This window comes from Lissotriton vulgaris, chromosome 2_1 (genome assembly GCF_964263255.1).
Source record: "Lissotriton vulgaris chromosome 2_1, aLisVul1.2, whole genome shotgun sequence".
NCBI lineage: Eukaryota > Metazoa > Chordata > Amphibia > Caudata > Salamandridae > Lissotriton > Lissotriton vulgaris.
Window position 1 is genome coordinate 1352604556 of NC_141687.1, and position 21682 is coordinate 1352626237.

Sequence of the window (21682 nt, forward strand, 5' to 3'; positions counted from 1 at the left end):
TAGGAATAATATTTTTGCTCTTGATCACTGACCAGCACATTGCCTGAGGAAAGCACCCTGAGATGTAGGAAGAGTAATTTTGCTCCCCACCACTGACAAGCTCCTTCCCTGAGGCAAGCACCTGCCGGATTAAGAAAATACTTTAGCCCTCACCACTGACCAGCACCTTGCCTGAGACAAGCACACAGTGGAGTAGGAATAGTAATTTTACCCCCACCACTGACCAGCACATGCCCTGAGGCAAGCACCCGGTTTAGTTGGAATAGTACATTTATCATCACCACTGACCAGCACCTTACCTGAGGCAAGCACATGGTGGAATACTATTTTTGACACCCCCATTGCTGGCTGGCCCCTTCCCTGAAGCAAGCACTGGGGGAAATTGTAATGGTATTTTTGCCCCCCACCACTGGCCAGCATCTTCACTGAGGCAAGCACCTGACGGAGTTGGAATAGTAATTCCCACCCACCAATGACCACCATCCTCCCTGAGGCAAACACAACGGAGTTGGAATAATAATGTTGCCTCCTACCACTGACCAGCACCTTCCCTGAGTCAAGCACCCGGTGGAGTAGGAAAACTAATTTTGCCCCCTACCCCTGACCAGCATCTTCCCATATGTAAGCAGCCGGTGGTGTAGGAATAGTAACTTTTCTCCCATTCACTGACCAGCACCTTGCCTGAGGTAAGCACCCGGCTAAGTAGGAATAGTAATTTTGCTCCCCACCACTGGCTAGCACCTTCCCTGAGGCAAGACCCCGGCAGAGTAGGAATAATAATTTTGCCCCCAACCAATGACCACCACCTTCTGTGAGACAAGCACACATTGGAGTAGGAATCCAAACTTTTGGCCCCCACCACTGGTCAACACCTTCTGAGGCAAGCATACAGTGGAGTAGGAATATCATTTTTGCCCCCACCACTGACTAGCACCTTCAATGAGGCAAGAACCTGGCAGTATAGGCCTACTAATTTGGCCCCCAACCGCTGACCAGCACTTTCCCTGAGGAAAGCACCTGTTGGAGTAGGAATACTACTTGTAACCCCCACCGCTGACTGGCACCTTCCCTGAACCAAGCACTGGGGGAAGTTGGAATAGTATTTTTGTCCACCACCACTGACCAGAACCTTCACTGAGGCAAGCACCCGATGGAGATGGAAAAGTAATTTTTCCCCTCACCACTGACCAGCACCTTCTCTGAGGCAAACACAAAACAGAGTTGGAATAGTAATTTTGCCCCCCACCACTGACCAGCATCTTCCTTGAGGCAAACACCTGGAGGAGAAGGAATAGTAATTGTGCTCTCCACCACAGACCAGCACTAGCCCTGAGCCAAGCACTTGGTGGAGTTGGAATACAAATTGTTCCCCTACCACTGATCAGGACCTTCCCTGCTACAAGCACACGGTAGAGAAGTAATACTATTGTTTCCCCCACCACAGACCAGTACCTTCCCTGAGTCAAGATCCTGGTGGAGTTAGAATAGTAACTTTACCCCAACCACTGACCAGAACCTTCCCTGAGTCAAGTTCCTGGTGGAGTTTGAATAGTAACTTTTCCCCCACCACTGATCAGCACCTCCACTGAGGAAAGTACCCAATGGAGTTGGGAAAGTAATCCCCCTCATCACTGACCAGCACCTTCCCTGAGGCAAACACAGAATGGAGTTGGAATAGCAGTTTTGCCTCCTACCACTGACCAGCACCTTCCCTGAATCAAGCCCCCGGTTGAGTAGGAATACTAATTCTGCCCCCTGCCCCTGACCAGCACCTTCCCTGGTGCAAGCACCTGGAGGTGTAGGAATTGTAATTTTGCACCTGATCACTGACCAGCACCTTCCCTGAGGTAAACACCTGGCGGAGTAGGAATAGTAATTTTGTTCTCCACAACTGACTAACACTAGCCCTGAGGCAAGCACTTGATTGAGTTGGAATACAAATGTTTCCCCCACCACTGATCAGCACCTTCACTGTTACAAGCGCACAGTGGAGTAGGAATAGTATTTTTGCCCCCCACCACAGACCAGTAACTTCCCTGAGTCAAGCTCCTGGTGGAGTTAGAATAGTAACTTTGCCCCCGCCACTGACCAGCACATTCCCTGAGGCAAACACCTTGCGGAGTTAGAATCACAACTTTGTCCACCACCACTGACTAGAACCTTCCCTGAGGCAACTACATGGTGGAGTAGGAATACTAATTTTTCCCTCTACCACTGACCAGTTCCTTGTCTGAGGCAAACATCTGTTGGAGTAGGAATGGTAATATTCACTTTTTGAACAAGTAATGGTGTAGATGAATTTGAGTCTTCATGATGTTAATGTTTTGACCTTTTTGATGGGTAAATTGTAATTCATGTGAAAAAATTATAATGTCTCCAAGTTTTACTTTAAATGCATTACATTTCAAAACCAACAACTGACAAGCACCTTACCTGAGGTAAGCACCTGGTGGAGTTGGAACAGTATTTTTGCCCCCAACCTCTGACCAGCAGCTTCCCTGAGGTAAGAACTTGGCAGAGTTGGAATAGTAATTTTGCTCCCAGCTCAGACCAGCACCTTCCCTGAGGCAGGCACTCAGAAGAGTTAGAATAGTATTTTTGCACCCTTGCACTGACCACTACCTTCCGTGAGGCAAGAACCCAGCAGTGTTGGAATAGTAATTTAGCCCCCCTCCAAGATTTGACCAGCAAATTCACTGAAGTAAACACCCAACAGAGTTTAAATAGTAATGTTGCTCCCCACCACTGACCAGCCCCTTCCCTGAGGCAAGAGCCCAGCGGTGTAGGAATAATAATTTTGCCCCATCACTGACCAGCACCTTCTCTGAGACAAGCACGCAGGTGAGTATGAATTCTAATTGTGTCCCTCACCACTGACCTCCATCTTCTGAGGCAAGCATTTAGTGGGGTAGGAATTGAAATGCTGCCCCCACCACTGACCAACAACTTCCCTGAGGCAAGCACCCTTCAGAGTAGGAACAGTAATTTTGCCCCCCTCCACTGACCAGCACAACCCCTGAAGCACCTGGTTTACTTGGAATAGTAATTTCACCCCCACCACTGACCAGCACCATTCCTGAGGCAAGAACCCAGCAGAATAGGAATACTAATGTTGCCCCCCACAACTGGCCAGCACCTTCCCTGAAGCAAGCACATGGTGGAATAGGAATACTATTTTTGCCCCCCACCACAGACCAGTATCTTCCCTGAGTCAAGCTGGTGGAGCTAGAATAGTAACCTCACCCCCACCACTGACTAGCACGTTCCCTGAGGCAAGCACCTGGCAGAGTTAGGAAAGTAATTTCGCCTCCTACCAGTGACAAGCACCTTCCCTAAGTCAAGCACCTGGGGGAGTAGAAAAACAAAACAAGTACGCGGTTGAGTATGAATACTAATTTTACCACCACCACTGACCTGCATCTTCTGAGGCAAGCATTCAGTGCAGTAGGAATAGAAGTTTTGCCCCCCACCACTGACCAACAACGTTCCTGAGGCAAGCACTCTTCAGAGTAGGAAAAGTAATCTTGCCTTCCTCCACTGACCAGCACCATCCCTGAAGCACAAGGTTTAGTTGGAATAGTAATTTTGTCCCCACCACTGACCAGCACCTCCCCTGAGGAAAGAAACCAGCAGAGTAGGAATACTAATTTTGCCCCCACAACTGGCCAGCACCTTCCCTGAAGCAAGCACTGGGTGAAGTTGGAATAGTATTTTTCCATCCGCCACTGACCATCACCTTCACTGAAGCAAGCACTTGACAGAGTTGGAATAGTATTTTCCCCCACCACTGACCAGCACTTTCCCTAAGCCTAACACACGATGGATTTGAAATAGTAATTTTGCCCCCTCCACTCACCAGCACCTTCCCTGAGGCAAATACACGCCAGTGTTGGAATAGTAATTTTGCCCCCTTCCACTGACCAGTACCTTCCCTGAGGCAAACACCCGGCAGAGCTGGAATTGTAATTTTGCTCTCCACCACTGACCAGCACTAGCCCTGAGGTAAGCACCCGGTGAAGTTGGAATACTAATTTTGCACCCACCACTGACCAGCACCTTCCCTGAGATAAGCACACGGTGGAATAGGGATACTAATTTTTCCCCCTACCACTGATCAGCTCCTTCTTTGAGGCAAGCATCCGGTGGAGTAGGAATGGTAATATTCACTTTTAAACAAGTTCTGGTGTAGATGAATTTGAGCCTTGTTGATGTTTATGTTTTGACCTTTTTAATGGGTAAATTGCAAAGTTCTGTGAAAAAGTACAATGTCTCTATGTTTTACTTTAAATGAATTACAATTCAAAATTAACAACTGACAAGCACCTTCCCTGAGGCAAGCACCATGTGGAATTGGAATACAATTTTTGCCCCCCACAACTCGCCAGCACCTTCCCTGATGCAATCACTCAAACGGAGTTGGAATAATATTTTTGCCCCACACCACTAACCAGCACCATCCCTGAGGTAAGCAGCCAGCGGAGTTGGTATAGTAATTTTTACCAACCACTGACCAGCACAACCCCTGATGTAAGCACCAGGTTGAGTTATTATAGTAATTTAGCCTCCCACCACTGATGAACACCTTTAATAAGACAAACACCTGACAGGGTTGGAATAGTACTTTGCTCCCCACCACTAACCATCATTTTTCCTGAGGCAAGCACCCAGCGGAGTAGCAAGAGGGAAGACCCATTTTGTCCGGGATAAGGTCACTGCTCGAAACTCTCTCAGAGTTAGTGGATTCGTTTTTACGTCCGATTGTCACAGAGATGCCCTCGTATTTACAAGACACCAAACATCTACCTATACTAGTAACTGAGATTTCTATTGATCCAGGGACACATAGCCTAGCATCTTTTGATGTAGAATCTCTCAACACGAATATCCTGCAGGATGAGTCCTTAGAAATAGTGAGGTCCTTGCTGAACCAAAGAGAACTGAATGATTTGACGCCTAACTCCTTTGTGTTCCAGTGCGCCACCCTAGCCATAAAATATATACATTTTTTAAGTTTGGCTAATATCTGTACTTGCACACCAGAGGTACATCAATGGGCAGTACATTTGCCCCTAGTATGGCAAACCTGTACATGCATATGTTTGAGAGCCAATACATTTATCCATCAGATAACCCATATTCATCGAACCTTAAAGTTTGGAAGAGGTATTTCGGTTATATACTAGAGGTTTGGGAGGTCTCTGTTCTGTCTCTGGAGACATTTGCAGTTTGGCTGACATAGAGAAATCCTCACCTCAGGTTAATTTTGAGCATAGCAATGTTTCTCTGCCTTGTCTGGACCTTCAACTGTATCCTAAAGATGGAGGTATCTACACTAAACTATATACAAAACCAATAGACCGTAATTACCTTTTGTGTTATAACATTTTCCATCCCCATGAACTTAGAAACAACCTCCCGATGGGTCGATTCTTGAGGTTACGTAGACATTGTACAGAAATAAAAAGATTTAAGGAACATGCCCACACGCTGAGTACCCACCTGTTACAACGTGCATATCAGACCAAGGTGGAGTATAAAGCATTTAAAAGGGCCAGGAATAACAATCAGGAAGCTCTGCTTGACACCTTTATGAAAAGCCCGATGGATCGTCTAGTATGTGTTAGTAGTTTTAGCCAACTGACTGATGCAGTAAAGAAATCCATCAATAAAAGTTGGAATATCTTGAACAGTGGCTCCAACTAACTACCAAGACCAGTGTTTGCATTGAAACAAAGTAGGAATATCAAAGACATGATAGTACACAGTACACACATGACCTGGGACTCCATCCGCTCATGTCGGACAAAAGACACTATGGTCCAGTACACCAGCTAAAGGACATTATCCCTGTGGCTCTTGCTCTGTCTGTCCCTTTATATCAATATCATTGTCTATAAACCTAGGGCTTACCATCCCATGGACACTTCATACTTTTACAAACTGCAACACAGAAGGGGCGATACATATCTTACGTTGCCCTTGCAATTTAATGTATGTGGGTATGACCACACACAAGGTTAAACTGAGGATAGGTGAACATCTTAGTTCTACCTGGTGTAAAAAGATAACACAAAACTTACACAGAACTTCCTCAGTGCAGGACACACAGAAGACGATATTTACTGGACTATTATCGATAAACCCAACTATATCAGAGAGATTGGTACCCGCAAATCTGTCCTGTTCCATAGACAACAGAGATGGATTTATAGAGTTCGATGTGACACACAAGGACTTAATGACGACATTCCTTGGGCCAGTCTAGGAAGGTGACTTGAGACAGGTTATTGTCCCTTAGCAATTTGGTTTGGGTTCACTAGGCATATAAAAGAACATTTATCAATTACTGATCTGAATCAACGTTGGCCCCTTTACTTTATTGCCTCTTCAGATATTGTCTGTGAGTAGACCTTATATTGAGTCTGCTAACTGATTGTTCGGGGTAATACACTATGATTAATAATCCCTCTGTAATTTCTCTTTGAAATTCTTTTTCCGAAGATTTTCTTAAAAATGTTTTATTTGCTCTGTTTTTTCAATGGTTATGGTATTTCATTAGGGAATGGAGTCCATAGCATTGAGCCTGTGATTTCCCCTGTTGACAGGTTTCAACAGTAGCTACGTTGGTAGTTTATTTTACTTGTCTACATTGTTTACAGGTCAGTGAAGACTAAACATAAGCCTCTATCATGGAAACACCATTTCCCATAATTCATGTGAGGCACGTGATGGATGTTACGATCTCCGTCATTTCCCCCTGATTCCATTCTTCTACACGGTATTCATGCCGTCCCTTCCTCTTGCCGGGACTCCGCCACAAAGGGAATCCCTTGGACCACGCCACTCAGAAAGACACCTCTAAACATGAAGACGGGCTGTGATCTTTTCGCCACAAACTTCTCTTAATGGTTTTCATTAAACATGATAAACACTAGTTGAATCTTTTATGGTCGGCCTGTTCCACATCATTGTCATGTATCCTTTTTGTTTTTGTCTCCATTAGCTGAATTTGATGTGGGGTATCTTATGGCTGAAGAGAGGTAATAAGTAGAATGAGAACTGGCCCTCCATTGTTTATCAACTGTGTATCGAGTTTATGCCATTTTTGCGTGCTGCGGAAGGAATCGCCCTCTGGTCCACAGGGCATGTGGAAAGTATAAATGAATAGCATTTCTCTCTCAAGAAAACAGCCCTTTTGCGCACAGCTTAAATGTCCAATATGTTTGGACTTCTCAAATTTATTGATCAATAAAGAAAAATTCAATTGGATAAAGCTTGAAAATAAAGTTCACTGCCATCAAATAATCAGTTGTTATCCACAGGATTTATTTTCAATCCTCCATAGTGAATATATTTTCAAAAGGAATATTCCATTTGACAAAACATGATGAAATACTAGTTAATCATATGCAATGCATTTTGGGCTGGGTATTGCCCTTTGTCAGGGGTGATTTTAGTTCTGAAAATAAAGCAAGGTATGTCTAAGTCGAATGCGTAGGCTCACAGCAATAGGCATTCATAACAGGTGAATCTGTGCCATAAATACGTGAATGGATGTTCCAACGTTAGTGCAAATAAACAAGGTGAAAGGTACGAACACAAGGTGAACTAAAATCAGCGGACTATAACCATGCTTTGGCATAAGTTAATCTGTTAATTATAGTGGGTTCATACAAGATGAAGAGAGGTAATAAAATCCCTCCTACCAGGTAACCACTATTTAATTGTAATTTTCTTTGCTATTTGTGTGTCGTTCTCTTTTGGGGGTTTTATCTGTAATGTGCACGCATGTTGGCCAGAAAACAATTGGTTCATGATTTTGGTTTATTTTTATAGATGAGACGGTGTATTCATCACCCACTATATATTTGGGCTATAAACATTTGATGACCAGTATAATCATCTATGTTGAGCAATTTTTTGTATTATTATTTTCACTTTTGAAGGGTGACTAGTTTTCTATTTCGTCCTGAGAAATGCCCATGAACTCCGGTTGAAATCGAGTTAGGGCAGAAACCTGTTGACCTCTAGGAGAGGTATATTTGTTGATAACCCTTAGAACTCTTCGTTTTTTAATCCTGTACTAGGGTACCATTGAATAAAGTTATTGGGTCCCCTAAAGACAGTTTTAACACCTTTACACTTTATTTGCACTCTGCCCCGCACTCACCGACTTCTTCAATCTCCCCTATTGAAAACACCTTAGCTCCTCTTCATATGCATTTTTATTTGAGAAATTATAGCCCACAACTGGGACCTTACGGCCCTGGTGTAAGGAGGGAGCCCTATGATGAAGCATGTCACCCTCGGGTGAGTGAGGTTCCTCGTCCTAAAAGATAACGTCTTTCTTCACCCCCTATTCCATTGATGCCCCTTGAATTACTTTCATGACAAATTTTTCTTTACAGAACATATCTTGTGTGAGTTTCTATAATAATTGTGCTCCCTATCACCACTGAGCAGGACCTTCCCTGAGGCTAGCACCCAGTGGAGGTGGAGGAATAGTAATTTTGCTCCCCACCACTGATTAGCACCTTCCATGAAGCAAGCACCTGATGAAGTTGGAATATAAACTTTGCCTCCACGTCTGTGTAGCACCTTCTCTAAGGCAGGCACCTGGTGGTTTTGGAATTTTGTCCAACAACACTGACCGGCTCCTTCCCTGTGGCAAGAACACAGTAGAGTTAGAATAGTATTTTTGCACCCTTGCACTGACCACTACCTTCCGTGAGGCAAGAACCCAGCAGTGTTGGAATAGTAATGTTGCCCCCCTCCGAGATTTGACCAGAAAATTCACTGAAGTAAACACCCAACAGAGTTTAAATAGTAATGTTGCTCCCCACCACTGACCAGCCCCTTCCCTGAGGCAAGAGCCCAGCGGTGTAGGAATAATAATTTTGCCCCATCACTGACCAGCACCTTCTCTGAGACAAGCATGCAGGTGAGTATGAATTCTAATTGTGTCCCTCACCACTGACCTCCATCTTCTGAGTCAAGCATTTAGTGGGGTAGGAATAGAAATGCTGCCCCCACCACTGACCAACAACTTCCCTGAGGCAAGCACCCTTCAGAGTAGGAACAGTAATTTTGCCCCCCTCCACTGACCAGCACAACCCCTGAAGCACCTGGTTTACTTGGAATAGTAATTTCACCCCCACCACTGACCAGCACCATCCCTGAGGCAAGAACCCAGCAGAATAGGAATACTAATGTTGCCCCCACAACTGGCCAGAACCTTCCCTGAAGCAAGCACATGGTGGAATAGGAATACTATTTTTGCCCCCCACCACAGACCAGTATCTTCCCTGAGTCAAGCTGGTGGAGCTAGAATAGTAACCTCACCCCCACCACTGACTAGCACGTTCCCTGAGGCAAGCACCTGGCAGAGTTAGGAAAGTAATTTCGCCTCCTACCAGTGACAAGCACCTTCCCTGAGTCAAGCACCTGGGGGAGTAGAAATACAAAACAAGTACGTGGTTGAGTATGAATACTAATTTTACCACCACCACTGACCTGCATCTTCTGAGGCAAGCATTCAGTGCAGTAGGAATAGAAATTTTGCCCCCCACCACTGACCAACAACGTTCCTGAGGCAAGCACTCTTCCGAGTAGGAAAAGTAATCTTGCCTTCCTCCACTGACCAGCACCATCCCTGAAGCACAAGGTTTAGTTGGAATAGTAATTTTGTCCCCACCACTGACCAGCACCTCCCCTGAGGAAAGAACCCAGCAGAGTAGGAATACTAATTTTGCCCCCACAACTGGTCAGCACCTTCCCTGAAGCAAGCACTGGGTAAAGTTGGAATAGTATTTTTGCATCCACCACTGACCATCACCTTCACTGAAGCAAGCACTTGACAGAGTTGGAATAGTATTTTCCCCCACCACTGACCAGCACTTTCCCTAAGCCTAACACACGATGGAGTTGGAATAGTAATTTTGCCCCCTCCACTCACCATCACCTTCCCTGAGGCAAATACACACCAGTGTTGGAATAGTAATTTTGCCCCCTTCCACTGACCAGCATCTTCCCTGAGGCAAACACCCAGCAGAGCTGGAATTGTAATTTTGCTCTCCACCACTGACCAGCACTAGCCCTGAGGTAAGCACCCGGTGAAGTTGGAATACTAATTTTGCACCCACCACTGACCAGCACCTTCCCTGAGATAAGCACACAGTGGAATAGGGATACTAATTTTGCCCCCTACCACTGATCAGCTCCTTCTTTGAGGCAAGTATCCGGTGGAGTAGGAATGGTAATATTCACTTTTAAACAAGTTCTGGTGTAGATGAATTTGAGCCTTGATGATGTTTATGTTTTGACCTTTTTGATGGGTAAATTGCAAAGTTCTGTGAAAAAGTACAATGTCTCTATGTTTTACTTTAAATGCATTACAATTCAAAATTAACAACTGACAAGCACCTTCCCTGAGGCAAGCACCATGTGGAACTGGAATACAATTTTTGCCCCCCACAACTCGCCAGCACCTTCCCTGATTCAATCACTCAAACGGAGTTGGGATAATATTTTTGCCCCACACCACTAACCAGCACCATCCCTGAGGTAAGCAGCCAGCGGAGTTGGAATAGTAATTTTTACCAACCACTGACCAGCACAACCCCTGATGTAAGCACCAGGTTGAGTTATTATAGTAATTTAGCCTCCCACCACTGATGAACACCTTCAATAAGACAAACACCTGACAGGGTTGGAATAGTACTTTGCTCCCCACCACTAACCATCATCTTTCCTGAGGCAAGCACCTAGCGGAGTAGCAAGAGGGAAGACCCATTTTGTCCGGGATAAGGTCACTGCTCAAGACTGTCTCAGAGTTAGTGGATTCGTTTTTACGTCCGATTGTCACAGAGATGCCCTCGTATTTACAAGACACCAAACATGTACCTATAATAGTAACTGAGATTTCTATTGATCCAGGGATACATAGCCTAGCATCTTTTGATGTAGAATCTCTCAACACGAATATCCTGCAGGATGAGTCCTTAGAAATAGTGAGGTCCTTGCTGAACCAAAGAGAACTGAATGATTTGACGCCTAACTTCTTAGTGTTCCAGTGTGCCACCCTAGCCATAACATATATATATTTTTAAGTTTGGGTAATATCTGTACTTGCACACCAGAGGTACATCAATGGGCAGTACATTTGCCCCTAGTATGGCAAATCTGTACATGCATATGTTTGAGAGCCAACACATTTATCCATCAGATAACCCATATTCATCGAACCTTAAAGTTTGGAAGAGGTATTTCGGTTATATACTAGAGGTTTGGGAGGTCTCTGTTCTGGAGACATTTGCAGTTTGGCTGACATAGAGAAATCCTCACCTCAGGTTAATTTTGAGCATAGCAATGTTTCTCTGCCTTGTCTGGACCTTCAACTGTATCCTAAAGATGGAGGTATCTACACTGAACTATATACAAAACCAATAGACCGTAATTACCTTTTGAGTTATAACATTTTCCATCCCCATGAACTTAGAAACAACCTCCTGATGGGTCGATTCTTGAGGTTACGTAGAAATTGTACAGAAATAAAAAGATTTAAGGAACATGCCCACACGCTGAGTACCCACCTGTTACAACATGCATATCAGACCAAGGTGGAGTAGAAAGCATTTAAAAGGGCCAGGAATAACAATCAGGAAGCTCTACTTGACACCTTTATGAAAAGCCCGATGGATCGTCTAGTATGTGCTAGTAGTTTTAGCCAACTGACTGATGCAGTAAAGAAATCCATCAATAAAAGTTGGAATATCTTGAACAGTGGCTCCAACCAACTACCAAGACCAGTGTTTGCATTGAAACAAAGTAGGAATATCAAAGACATGATAGTACACAGTACACACATGACCTGGGGCTCCATCCGCTCATGTTGGACAAAAGACACTATGGTCCAGTACACCAGCTAAAGGACATTATCCGTGTGGCTCTTGCTCTGTCTGTCCCTTTATATCAATATCATTGTCTATAAACCTAGGGCTTACCACCCCATTGATACCTCATACTTTTACAAACTGCATTACAGAAGGGGCGATATATATCTTACGTTGCCCTTGCAATTTAATGTATGTGGGTATGACCACACACAAGGTTAAACTGAGGATAGGTGAACATCTTAGTTCTACCTGGTGTAAAAAGATAACACAAAACTTACACAGAACTTCCTCAGTGCAGGACACACAGAAGATGATATTTACTGGACTATTATCGATAAACCCAACTATATCAAAGAGATTGGTACCCGCAAATCTGTCCTGTTCCATAGACAACAGAGATGGATTTATAGAGTTCGATGTGACACACAAGGACTTAATGACGACATTCCTTGGGCCAGTCTAGGAAGGTGACTTGAGACAGGTTACTGTCCCTTAGCAATTTGGTTTGGGTTCACTAGGCATTTAAAAGAACTTTTATCAATTACTGATCTGAATCAACGTTGGTCCCTTTACTTTATTGCCTCTTCAGATATTGTCTGTGAGTAGACCTTATATTGAGTCTGCAAACTGATTGTTCGGGGTAATACACTATGATTAATAATCCCTCTGTGATTTCTCTTTGAAAAAAAATTTCCGAAGATTTTCTTAAAAATGTTTTATTTGCTCTGTTTTTTCAATGGTTATGGTATTTCATTAGGGAATGGAGTCCATAGCATTGAGCCTGTGATTTCCCCTGTTGACAGGTTTCAACAGTAGCTACGTTGGTAGTTTATTTTACTTGTCTACATTGTTTACAGGTCAGTGAAGACTAAACATAAGCCTCTATCATGGAAACAACATTCCCCATAATTCATGTGAGGCACGTGATGGATGTTACGATCTCCGTCATTTCCCCCTGATTCCATTCTTCTACACGGTATTCATGCCGTCCCTTCCTCTTGTCGGGACCCCGCCACAAAGGGAATCCCTTGGACCACGCCACTCAGAAAGACACCTCTAAACATGAAGACGGGCTGTGATCTTTTCGCCACAAACTTCTCTTAATGGTTTTGATTAAACATGATAAACACTAGTTGAATCTTTTATGGTCGGCCTGTTCCACATCATTGTCATGTATCCTTTTTGTTTTTGTCTCCATTAGCTGAATTTGATGTGGGGTATCTTATGGCTGAAGAGAGGTAATAAGTAGAATGAGAACTGGCCCTCCATTGTTTATCAACTTTGTATCGAGTTTATGCCGTTTTTGCGTGCTGCGGAAGGAATCGCCCTCTGGTCCACAGGGCATGTGGAAAGTATAAATGAATAGCATTTCTCTCACAAGAAAACAGCCCTTTTGCGCACAGCTTAAATGTCCAATATGTTTGGACTTCTCAAATTCATTGATCAATAAAGAAAAATTCAATTGGATAAAGCTTGAAAATAAAGTTCACTGCCATCGAATAATCAGTTGTTATCCACAGGATTTTTTTTCAATCCTCCATAGTGAATATATTTTCAAAAGGAATCTTCCATTTGACAAAACATGATGAAATACTAGTTAATCATATGCAATGCATTTTGGGCTGGGTATTTCCCTTCATCAGGGGTGATTTTAGTTCTGAAAATAAAGCAAGGTATGTCTAAGTCGAATGCGTAGGCTCACAGCAATAGGCATTCATAACAGGTGAATCTGTGCCATAAATACGCGAATGGATGTTCCAACGTTAGTGCAAATAAACAAGGTGAAAGGAACGAACACGAGATGAACTAAAATCAGCGGACTATAACCATGCTTTGAAAACACTTATTTCATTTGGAGCATATGAACAAAGCAAAAAAGAAATTGGACAGAATAGTCTTGGTAACAACGTATTGCCCAAATTCAAACAAACTAAAAAAAGTAGTAAATAACAATTGGCACTTAGTCAAAAATCTGTGCGAAGAATTGAACAAACCACCACTATTTGCCTTTAAAAAGGAATCAAACTTGGCCAACAAACTAGTGAGAGCCGCACTCCCAACAAAGCCATCCACCAATTTGAGAAGCATGATGGGCTTTCCCCCGGTGATGGGACACCATAAATGTGGAGGATGCAATTGCTGTGAATCCACTGATGAAGGATCGATTTTCAAATACAATGGAATAACATGGAAACACGAGTTATTTACAAATTGTAAAACGAAATGTGTGATCTATGGGATCAGGTGCCCATGTAACCTCCTTTATATTGGGAAAACAAATCAGGAGGCCCGCTCAAGAATTCAGCAACACAAATCCAGAATAAAGCGTAAGGTACCCAATGCCCCTTTGGTCAATCATTGGCAATTGAAAAACCATGAGGATAAAGATCTGCGATGGACGATAATAACAAAAGTGGAACAAGATCCGAGAGGAGGAGACATAGATGCGAAATTGTCAAAAATGGAGGCATCAATGATTGTAAGGTTCAATACTGCCACCAATGGACTAAATGAACTTTCAGAGATGTTCAAGCTATAAGCCGCATCAATAGAACATCTGCATGTAACATATGATCGACAAAAAGGTCCCCCATCCAAGATGGCCCCTAAACGAGAAAAAAATCAGAATCAAGCCATCATGCACAAACAGACCAACAGCGCTATTCAGCCTCAAAATTACCGTTCATTCATGGACCACAAGAAACGTTAGGAAATAACCAGAAAAGTTTATTTACACACACAACACCTTCACCAATGGACCAGGCAAAGATGGCGACCGGAATACATGAAAAAGTCGCGCATGCGCATTTCTCATGAGAAATGCGCATGCGCGGGCGCCCGCGCATGCGCATTAGTATTCGAAATGGCGGCGCAAATCCAGGGACGGCGAGAGGGAGCCCCGGGGACGCGGCGGACAAGGTAAGTGTTTTTAAAAGCTTTCTATCCCATTATTGCAGTATTTAGGGAGGGCGGGAGGGAGGCGGGCGGCGCGTAGTGGGGCTACGCGGAGTGCGCGGGTGGGCGTAGTTTTGTGCCCACTTCGCGTAGCTCCGCGTAGCCCCACTCCGCACACTATGCCCAGGGTTAATGTGTACATGTTTCCTGTGGCAATCCTCATTTAGGCCCAGGTACTTACTGTCACACACTGATCGAACCCAGTTCATACATTAACACTATGTGACTCTGACACTACAAACACGCATTTGCAATGCAATAGGTCTTGCATTAGGAAAGTTTGAGCTATTGCTATTGTAAATGACAAATTTTTAATTTATGTTTTGAAAATAGTGAAATTAATAGCTTTGTCATTTACAATGCCAATAGTTATACCTTTCGCAAATGTGACACCTATAGCATTTGTAATGCAATATGTGTTGTATTTACGTGACTTACATATATTGATATTACAAATAACAATGGCTTTTAATTTTTTTAAATAATGAATACTTAAATAAAATTATTGTAATTTATAACGGCAATAGCTTACATTTTTGTAAAAACATTTGTGAAGATTATGTTCAGTGTATTTTATTGTGACGAAAATCCAAGAACAGAAGTGAAATATTAACATATTTTTGTTACATTTGTAATAAAGCTTTACACATTGAGAAAACATATTTGAACCAGTTGTTGTTGAATGGTTGCACAGAATGATGCTGTGGTGGCGCTGAATGATGTTGTGATGGCGAACGAGTGATGCTGTGGCGCTCAGTGATGCTGTGGTAGCGCATAGAAATGTTGTGGTGCCCCTGAGTGATGCTGTGGTGGGGCTGAGTGATGCTGTATGCTATGCTATGTTTTGTTTTGCTATCCTATGTTTTGTTTTGTTATGCTATGCTATGTTTTGCTATCCTATGCTTTGATTTGTTATGCTATGCTATGCTGTGTTTCGTTATGCTATGCTATGCTTTGTTATGCTATGTAATGTTTTGTTATGATATGCTATGTTTTGTTATGATATGCTATGTTTTGTTGTGTTGTATTATGCCATGCTTTGTTTTGATATGCTATGTTTTGTTATGCTATGCTATGCTATGTTTTGTTGTGTTTGGTATGCTATGCCATGTTTTGCTATGCTATTATATGTTTGTTTTGCTATGCTATGTTTTGTTGTGTTTTGTTAAGCTATGCTATGTTTTGTTGTGTTTTGCTATGTTTTGTTATGCTATGTGTTGTGTTTTGTTTTGCTGTTTTGTTATGTTATGCTATGTTTTGTTATGCTATGCTATGTTTTGTTATACTATGCTATGTTTTGTTATGCTACGCTATGGTTTTTTCCCTATCCTATGCTTTGTTTTGTTATGCTATGCTCTGTTTAGTTTTGCTATCCTATGCTTTGTTTTGTTATGGTGTGGCGCCGCGGCCAGGGCGACTGACTCCGGAAGCTGGGGATCACGGTTCGATCCCTGGCACCGGCGGCAGATTAGTCCAGCACCATGTGACTCTGGGCAATAGCTTGCTTAATCTTCCTGACGGCCCCCAGCGCCTAGAGACCCTAACGGGTGATTGTGCGCTTTACAAATGTGGATTATTATTTATTATTATGCTATGCTATGTTTTGTTATGCTATGCTATGTTTTGCTGTGTTTTGCTATGCTATGCTTTGTTATGCTATGCTATGTTTTGTTAAGCTATGCCATGTTTTGTTGTCTGTTATTATGCTATGCTTTGTTTTGCTATGCTATGTTTTGTTATGCTATGTTTTGTTATGCTATGCTATGCTTTGTTATGCTATGTTTTGTTATGCTATGCTATGCTAAGCTTTGTTTTGTTATGCTATGCTATGTTGTGTTTTGTTATGCTATGCTATGTTTTGTTGTGTTTTGTTATGCTATGCTATGTTTTGCTACACTATGTTTTGTTATGTATGCTATGTTTTGATGTGTTTTGTTATGCTATGCTATGTTTTGTTGTGTTTTCCTATGTTTTGTTATGCTATGCTTTGTTTTGTTATGTTATGCTATGTTTTGTTATCTTATGCTATGTTTTGTTCTGCTATGCTTTGTTGTGTTTTGTTATGCTATGCTATGTTTTGTTATACTATGCTATGTTTTGTTTTGCTATGCTTTGTTAAGTTATGCTATGCTTTGTTATGTTATGCTATGTTTTGTTATGCTATGCTATGCTATGCTTTGTTGTGTTTTGTTTTGCTATGCTAGGCTATGCTTTGTTGTGTTTTGCTTTGCTATGTTTTGTTTTGTTTTGACCATCTTGCCTCCAAAGCGAGTGGTCGCTCACCTCACTCCCTCCTGCACGCATCACTGGTGGTATCGTAGCGCCTTTCCCTGCCTTGGCATTGCCGCTAGCGCGCACCTTCGCCATATTATTTACATAGCGCGTTGATTGTCTACATAAGCTGCAGAGCATTACTGTAATTATATTTTGTGTTCGCTGTGCATTGAATTGTGGCATGTAATTGTTGTGACTGGGCATAACTCGAGAGTGAAGCATTATTTGCATAGCACTTCGTCTCCGCGCTTGAACCCGCTCCCACTGTGACAGTCCCTGTTACTTTAGCGCTCCATTGCTCCTTGTTTGTTATTGTTGCTGCGGCCATCTTCTAGCTGACCAGAGCCCTCCCTCCACCTCGCTCACGCCTCCCAGCCGCCCCTCCCACCCACGAGGGTCACAGGTCGCCCTCAACCACACGGAGAGCTGTGACTATCTTGCCTCCAAAGCGAGTGGTCGCTCACCTCACTCCCTCCTGCACGCATCACTGGTGGTATCGTAGCGCCTTTCCCTGCCTTGGCATTGCCGCTAGCGCGCACCTTCGCCATATTATTTACATAGCGCGTTGATTGTCTACATAAGCTGCTGAGCATTACTGTAATTATATTTTGTGTTCGCTGTGCATTGAATTGTGGCATGTAATTGTTGTGACTGGGCATAACTCGAGAGTGAAGCATTATTTGCATAGCGCTTCGTCTCCGCGCTTGAACCCGCTCCCACTGTGACAGTCCCTGTTACTTTAGCGCTCCATTGCTCCTTGTTTGTTATTGTTGCTGCGGCCATCTTCTAGCTGACCAGAGCCCTCCCTCCTCCTCGCTCACGCCTCCCAGCCGCCCCTCCCACGCTCCGCCCCCTCCACCATCCATATATGACCATTGACCCTACGCGCAGCGTCCACGCGCAGCGACCGCGACCAACCCGCGCCGAAGGTGCGCCAAAGGTAAGCCCGTCTACGCCCGTCCGCGCCTGGACCGCGCCCAGCGCCATACCCCCTGCCCCTCGCGCCGCCCAGCCCCCCCCGCATTACCTACGATGCCGCCTCCCTCCTAGCCCTTAACCCCGGCCGCGCTCCCAACTGCGTCCAAGCCGCCCCTGGACAAACCCATGGACCTTTCTCCTGCGTCACCTGCAAATTCAGCGGCACCGACAACATCTCCGCTACGACCACACCACAGATTCTCGACCCCAACCACCTACAATGCATCCTTCTCAACACCCGATCGGTCCACAGACACGCCATTGACCTATGGAACCTACTAGACACCATTTCTCCGGACATCGCCTTCCTCACGGAAACATGGATGAATGCTTCCTCCGCACCAGACATCACCATTGCCATCCCTGAAGACTATAAGATCACTCGCAAAGACCGTACCAGCCACACAGGAGGAGGAATCGCTATCGTCCATAAGAAATCAATCCGCATATCAACCAGCTCTGACGCCAACCTCGCCAACTCCGAACACCTTCACTTCCAGATCCACATCGACCCCAAAACCACACTCAGAGGCACCCTCCTTTACAGGCCACCAGGACCTCGCGCAAAATTCAGTGAAGACATCACGGACTTCATCACCCCACACGCGCTCCCCTCCAAAGACGACATCCTTCTGGGAGACCTCAACTTTCACCTAGAAAAGATCAACGACCGCAACACCGCCATCCTCGTGGACAACCTCGCCAACCTCGGACTTAAACAACTAGTCACTTCCCCCACCCACATCGCAGGTCACACACTCGACCCTATCTTCACATCCAGCAACCATGTCTCCTTCAGCCACACCACAGACCTCCTCTGGACTGACCACAGCTGCGTTCACTTCACCTACAACAAACCAAAACCCAGCATCCACCTCCAACCTACCTTGCAAAGAAACTGGAACAAAATCACCACGGACCAAATCTCTGCATCGCTCCTTCAAAACACCCCAGCCCTCTCTTCTAACGCTAATGAAGCCGCCGCCAACCTCACCATATGGTTATCCAACACCGCTGACACCTTAGCACCACTGAAAAAACGTCAAAACAAACCTGGCAGCAAGAAGGCCTCATGGTTCAACGATGATCTCAAGAAGTCCAAGAAACTCTGCCGCTCCCTTGAAAAGGCCTGGAAAAAAGACCCAACCACCAGCACCAAGGACGCCTTCAAAAACGCCACCCGCATTCACCACCAACTAATCCGAAAAGCCAAGAAAACAGCATTCAAGGATCGACTTGACAACAACGCTCACAACAGCAAGGAACTTTTCAACATCGTCAAGGAATTTTCCAATCCCTCGGCCAACTCCAACGACATCACCCCCTCTCAAACCCTCTGCGACTCCCTAGCCTCATTTTTCCACAACAAGATTGCAGACATCCACAACAGCTTTGACAACCAACCCGGAAACCAACCCACCCTACCATTTGCTGATCATCTTCCCCCCGTGAACACCCCTAACGACTGGAACCCAATCTCCACTGAGGACACCATCCGCCTGATGAATTCCATCCACTCAGGATCCCCCACAGACCCATGTCCTCACCACATCTTCAACAAAGCAGACTCAGTCATAGCACCGCACCTCCGAGACGTCATCAACTGCTCCTTCAACTCCGCCACCTTCCCGGAAGACTGGAAACACGCTGAACTCACCGCCCTTCTGAAAAAACCCACAGCGGACCCCACCGAACTCAAAAATTACCGCCCCATCTCGCTTCTTCCATTCCCGGCCAAAGTCATCGAGAAAGCTGTCAACAACCAGCTCGCCGCCTTCCTCGAAGCCAACAAATCCCTCGACCCCTCACAATCTGGCTTCCGAGCAAAACACAGCACCGAGACCGCCCTCATCGCAGCAACAGACGACATTCGAACTCTACTGGACAATGGAGACACAGTCGCCCTCATCCTCCTTGACCTCTTGGCAGCATTCGACACAGTCTGCCACAAAACCCTTTTACAACGCCTCAATAACATCGGAATCCAAGGAAAAGCACTTGAATGGATCACCTCGTTCCTCACCGGAAGAACCCAGAGAGTCCGCCTTCCACCATTCAAGTCCGAGGCCTCTGAAGTCATCTGCGGCGTACCACAAGGATCCTCACTCAGTCCCACCCTCTTCAACGTATACATGAGCCCCCTCGCGGCCATCGCACGCCAACACAACCTCAACATCATCTCTTACGCGGATGATACTCAACTGATCCTTTCTCTCACCAATGACCCCAGCACCGCCAAAACTAACCTACATGAAGGAATGAAAGAAGTTGCCGAATGGATGAAACAAAGCCGTCTGAAACTGAACTCAGACAAAACAGAAGTCCTCATCCTAGGTACATCACCCTCTGCATGGGACGACTCCTGGTGGCCGGAAGCCCTCGGAAAAGCACCCATCCCGACAGACCACGCACGGAACCTAGGCGTCATCCTGGATTCTTCACTCTCAATGAACAGACAAGTCAGCGCCGTATCCTCTTCCTGCTTCAACATTCTTCGCATGCTCAGAAAAACATTTCGCTGGATCCCCTCCGACACAAGGAAAACAGTCACCCACGCTCTGGTCACGAGCCGACTGGACTACGGAAATACCCTCTACGCAGGTACTACCGCAAAACTCCAGAAGAAACTCCAACGAATCCAAAACGCCTCAGCCAGACTCATATTAGACATCCCACGCAACGAACACATCTCTGATCACCTTAAAGACCTCCACTGGCTACCCGTCAATAAGAGGATCACTTTCCGACTGCTTACCCACGCACACAAATCACTCTACGACATCGGTCCAGAATGCCTCAACTCACGACTATCCTTCTACACCCCCTCCCGCCAACTACGTTCTTCCAGCCAAGCCCTCGCCACTGTACCTCGCATCAACAAGACCACCATGGGAGGCAGATCCTTTTCATACCTGGCTGCTAAAACATGGAACTCACTCCCCGCTTACCTTCGCCTTACCCAGAACCACCTAGCATTCAGAAAGCAACTTAAAACGTGGATATTTGACAAGTAATCCTCCTCCCCTTCCTAAGCGCCTTGAAACCCTCTGGGTATGTAGTGCGCTATATAAATTCTATGACTTGACTTGACTTGACTTTTGTTATGCTATGCTTTGTTTTGCTATCCTATGCCTTGTTTTGTTATGCTATGCTATGTTTTGCTATCCTATGCTTTTTTGTTATGCTATGCTATGCTGTGTTTTGTTATGCTATGCTGGTGAGGGTGTGTGAGGGTGAGTGAGGGTGAGTGAGGATAAGTGAGGGTGAGCAAGGGTGTGTGAGGGTGTGTGTGGGTGTGTGAGGGTGTGTGAGGGTGAGGGTTGTGAGGGTGAGAGGGTTGTGAGGGTGAGGGGTGTGAGGGTGAGGGGGTGAGGATGAGTAAGGGGGTGTGAGGGTGAGGGGGTGTGAGGGTGAGGGTGTGAGGGGGTGTGAAGGTGAGGAGGTGAGGGTGTGTGAGGGTGTAAGGGTATGTGAGGGTGAGGGTGTGAAGGTGAGTGAGGGTGTGTGAGGTTGAGAGGTGTGTGAGGGGGTGTGAGGGTGTGTGAGGTTGTGGGAGGCTAGGGGGTGTGAGGGTGAGGGGG